The following is a 5,283-nucleotide window of genomic DNA, read 5'->3' on the forward strand; positions in this document are numbered from 1 at the left end:
GGCCAGCAAGGGGGGGCAGTTAGGGGCGAGCAGGCCGGCAGGGGGGGTAGTTGGGGTGAGCACACTGGTACAGGGGGCAGTTGGGGGTGATCAGGCTGGCGGGGGGCATTTGGGGGCGAGAAGGCTGGCGGCGGGGGGAAGTTGGGGGCAAGCAGGCTGGCAGGCAGAGTGGTTAGGGGCAATCAGGCAGGCAGGCAGGTGAGTGGTTAGGAGCCAGTAGTCCCAGATTGTGAGAGGGATGTCCGACTGCCAGTTTAGGCCCGATTCCTGTAAACCAGCAGTAGGATGTCCTTCCAGGGGTCCCAGATTAGAGAGGGTGCAGGCCGGGCTGAGGGACACTCCCCCCAGCCCCCGAGTGCACAAATTTTTGTGCACCGGGCTACTAGTATATATATGCATATGTATGTATGTATGTGTGTGTGTGTATGTATATATATATATATATTTTTTTTTCTGTTAGCTATAGTTTTGAAAGGTTTGGATATGGCCCTCTTGTGACTTTAGTCATAACTCATTCTCCCAGATTCTTCTTGGGAGCATGAATGGGTAGATATGATAGATGTAGATAATTAGATTATTCTTCTTGTTTATGAGTCAGTATAAAGATCAGAGACCTTTAGTAGATGACTTTTTGATGTTCTAGATCTTTCTCTTTACCCTTGGCTATAGTTTGGCCCTATATAGAGTCGCGGGCCTATTGATTTTTCTCTCCATCTCTGCATTTGGTTATAGAATGTTAAAGGGTTGTTTATCCTCAACCCACTAATCTCCCTTCTTCTTGATTGTTCTTTGGGCCACACAAAATAAGCTTTTTTATCGACTTCACCCCCAGTCTAGTTGCCTTGAGGGCATTTTAGTAAGTATACTACATTGTGGCCAGTATTAACTGATCTCTGTCCTTTTTGACCCTTATCCAGGTCCCTGATGAAATCTTGTAGTCTCAGAAGTTGTGATGTTGCTTAGATATTGTCTCTGCTCATGCTGTTACCTCACTACTTTATATAGTAATAATTTCTGCCTTCAGAGTTAGTTTAGTCCAACACTGCGAAGGGAGATGCTTTAAATTCATATTTCTTCATAGGAAATGAGGATGAAACATTTGAGTCATACTAGTCTATATTAAAATACAATGAGGAAGGTATTTGGTACTAGATTTTTGGTTATGAAATATACTTAGTGAAAGGCGTAAATACAGAGTGGGGCAAAAGCACGTTTACAGTTGTTCATATGAAAAATAATACAATAATTAATACATAATAATATAAGAATAAACTGTTTTGCGTACTCACAACTGTAAACCTTGATGTTCACCCTTAATTTTTTCTTCCTTTTTAATACTCATGCATTTAGAAAACCTAGAAAAAGCAAATAAGCATGAAGAAGATAAAACTTGACTCTCTCAACTGCTGCCTTTTGCCCCTGGAAAATTGACTCTCCATAATATTTGATTAATTTCTAATTGTTCTTTAGGTCTCAGCTTATAGAGTCATTTCCATAGGTAGGTATTCTTGACTCCTACACTACATTCAATAGAGCTTTCCATTATAAATTCTCATTGCTTCCTGTATGTCTGCTGTGGCACTCATACCAATCAAACTCACTGTTTTTAATGTCTGTAGCGGTCTTTTAGTTCTGTGACGGCCAGCACTATGTCTGTTTTGTCACTCTATTTCAATGCCTGGCATATAGTAGCCTCTAATTTTAAAAAATTTATCAGTTAACTTAAAACTTTTAACAGTTTTGATTTATTTCATACTTTTCTATGTGTCTGTGTACACATAAAGATATACTCGCACATACTTCTGTAAAGGTATTACACTGGAGTTTCACCTTACGTGTTGAAGTGGAGTTTTGAAGTCAACATTTGATGTAAAATTGCCCTTCAGTCTTTGTATTACAGAATAATAAGTCAACAAAGTCAGTTTTCCCTCCAGTGTTCAGTGATAAAGTTCTGCTTACATACGATGGTATTCAGTCTCTCTCTACAGAGGCATCCAAGAATTCTCCCAAACCAAACCAGACTCTAATGTATCTTCCTAGCAACCTTTCCTGCTATTTACTTACATGTACTGGCTTTGCTTGAATTTCTCTTTAAGTTTGCTTCATATTTTCCAGTTTCCCTTCCTTTGTTCATGCCATTCTCCCCCTTTGGGATTCCTTAGCTTTTTTCTTTCTGTTTTCAGGGCCCACCTCAGAGTCCATCTGCTATGCTTCTGTTTTTCTCTGGCTAACCCTGACTGGTCTCTTTTCACTTCTGAGTTCATGGCATTTATTGCCTGTGGTAGTTCTTTGACACTCATTTACCATTTTGGGGCTTTTTAAATTGTGTGTGTGTGTGTGTGTGTGTGTGTGTGTGTGTTTTCTAGTTAACTGGATTGTTACATCACTGAAGATAGGGATATTCATCTTCTATTTCTTTGTGTTCTTCAGTTTATTCCTGCCACAGTTTCTCAGTAAATTGTTTATTTGGTTAACTGTAAAAACTTGCCTTCTTATTTTATGGAAGAAAACCTGAAGGGAATGCTTTGAGATTACTTTTTCTTTTGGGTCTTTAAAAAATTTCCATAAATACCCAATTGCATTCTGTCTTACTGCTTGCATGTAATAGCTGACACTAAAGTATCAGCGAAATCTGTAGTCAAGTAGTACAAGAAGCTTAAGTAACTGTGGGTGCCTTTTGGCCAGTTTATGTAGAAATTTATTATGGTACAGCACGAAATAAGATGTTACTAGGTAAGGGAGAAGAAGAAGTACATGAATTGGAGGCAAGTTTTTCACTGGGTAGAGATACATTTCTAATTAGCCAAATCCCTAGGAAGGTGATTAGATTTCCTTAATGTACTGGGTTCCATGTTTATTAAATGACTAATTTTATTACAACATTCTAGTGGCTTAAATGAGAAATTGTCTCCTTGCTATAGGTATAGAGCTATTTAAGAAATTCTTTTTAACCCCGGCCAGGTGGCACAGTTGGTTAGAGCATTGTCCCATGAGAGATTTTGGGTTCAATCCCCAGTTGGGACATTAATGGGAGGTAACCGATCTCCCTCCCTCCCTCCCTTCTTCCCTTCCTCCCTCCCTTTTTCTCTCATTCCCTTTTTCCCTCCCTTCCCTCCCTCCAAACATATCCTTGAGTGAGGATTAAAAAAAAATTCTTTTTAATTGATTTGTTTCTTAGTATCTAGATCTTCTATTGTAGTATAGCCACAAAGTCACTAGGAATTCTAGCTAGTGAGGAAAATTTGAAAAAGGTATTCAGAGTCCCAGTTTTTTTGATGTCACAGAAATTAAAAAAAAATGGTATTCCTCAACTTACACCATACACCAGAATAAACTCAAAATGGATAAAAAACTTAAATGTAAGTCAGGAAACCATGAAAATCCTAGAAGAAGCCATTGGCAGCAAAATCTCAGTCATCTCTCATAGCAATATGTTTACCAATACATCTCCTATGGCAAAGGAAACTAAGGAGAAAATAAACAAATGGGACTACATCAAAATAAAAAGTTTTTGCACAGCAAAAGAAACCATCAACAAAGTGAAAAGGGAGCCCACTGTATGGGAGAACATATTTGGCAATGATACATCTGATAAAGGGTTAATATCCAAAGTATATAGGGATCTCATACAGCTTAACAAAAGGAAGACAAACATTTCAATTAAAAAATGGGCAAAGGACCTAAATAGATACTTCTCCAAAGTGGACATACAGATGGCCAAGAGACATGAAAAAATACTCAAAGTCACTGATCATCAGAGAGATGCAAATTAAAACGACAATGAGGTATCACCTCACACCTGTCATAATGGTTGCCATCAACGAATCAACAAATGACAAGTGCTGGCGATGATGTGGAGAAAAGGAAACCCTTGTGCACTGCTGGTGGGAATGCAGATTGGTGTAGCCACTATGGAAAACTGTATGGAGTGTCCTAAAAAATTTAAATATGGGACTGCCATTTGCCTCAGTGATCCCACTTCTAGGAATATATTCTAAGAAATATATGTATACACCCCTATGTTTATACCAGCACGATTTACAATAGCTAAGATCTGGAAACAGCCCAAGTAAGTGCCCATCAGTAGATGAGTGGATAAAAAAGCTGTGGTACATTTATACCATGGAATACTATGCAGCAGTAAAAAGACCTCTTATCCTTCATGACAGCATGGAGGGACCTGGAGAGTATCATGCTAAGTGAAATAAGTCATTCAGAGAAAGACAGGTATCACATGATCGCACTCATGTGAAATCTAAGTAACAAAATAAACTGATGAATGGAGTGGATTCAGAGACATGGAAGCATGGAACAGAGTGCAGAATCTCAGAAGGAAGGTGGTGGAGGTTGGGTGGGTGGGAGATAATCAACCAAAGACCTTGTATTGCATATATGCATAACCAATGGACACAGACAATAGGTTGGTGAAGGCTTGGGGTAAGGGGCAGGGGCTGACGAGGGTGTCAATGAGGGGGGAGGAGGGGATATTTGTAATACTTTCAACAATAATTATTTTAAAAAATGATATTTCTAATATTTACTAACTAGAGGCCCTGTGCACAGAATCGTGCACCGGCGGGGCCCCTCAGCCTGGCCTGCGCCCTGTCACAATCCAGGACCCCTTGGGGCAGTCCGGCATCCCCCGAGGGATGTAGTAGTGTGCGAAGCAGCAGGTGGCCAGGGAGGAGCCTGAGCCTTGGCCGGGCGCCGTGCCGCTCTTGCTCATCCTGGCCCCGCAGCACCTGCCGCCTCTGCCACCACTTGGTAGTGTGCTGCCGTGGAGGCGGGAGAGGCTCAGGATGCCACAGCTGCGCTTTCCAGCCATGAGCCCAGCGTCTGGCACCCAGTAGTCAGCTGAGCAACGCTCCCACTGTGGGAGCGCCCTGACCGCCAGGGGGCAGCTCCTGCATTGAACGTCTGCCCCCTGGTGGTCAGTGCGTGTCATAGCATTTGGTCGACTGGTTGTTCGGTCATTTGGTCACTTAGGCTTTTATATATATAGAGACTAGAGGCCTGGTGCACACATCCGTGCACTGGTTTGGGGGGCGTAGCCTGTGGGGGTTGGCCTGCCCTTGGAGCACCACTCATCCTGGTCAGCCAAGCAGCTGTGGACCCGTCCTCTGAGCGGCTGCAGAATGAGGAAATTAGTCTGAGCTGATATTTCAGGGTAATGTCTTGGGTAACGGCGTGTTCTGTGTCCTGGAGGAACCTGGCGGAAAGCTTTGCACCCCAAAGCCACTTGATGAATGTCCTTGATGTGTGATGCCAGGTCAGTGACACCAT

The 5,283-nt window shown here is 42.0% G+C and overlaps 1 protein-coding gene across 1 annotated transcript in view; it reads left to right on the forward strand.

Moving 5' to 3' along the window:
• Positions 1-5,283, forward strand: part of LOC102252966 (probable ATP-dependent RNA helicase DDX10) — a gene marked incomplete at its 3' end in the record, with an annotated part of 62,445 nt that overhangs the window by 47,587 nt on the left and 9,575 nt on the right. The gene's annotated exons all lie outside the window — the stretch shown is intronic.

The sequence above is a fragment of the Myotis brandtii genome, unplaced genomic scaffold, assembly GCF_000412655.1.
Source record: "Myotis brandtii unplaced genomic scaffold, ASM41265v1 scaffold738, whole genome shotgun sequence".
In the NCBI taxonomy this organism is placed as follows: Eukaryota; Metazoa; Chordata; class Mammalia; order Chiroptera; family Vespertilionidae; genus Myotis; species Myotis brandtii.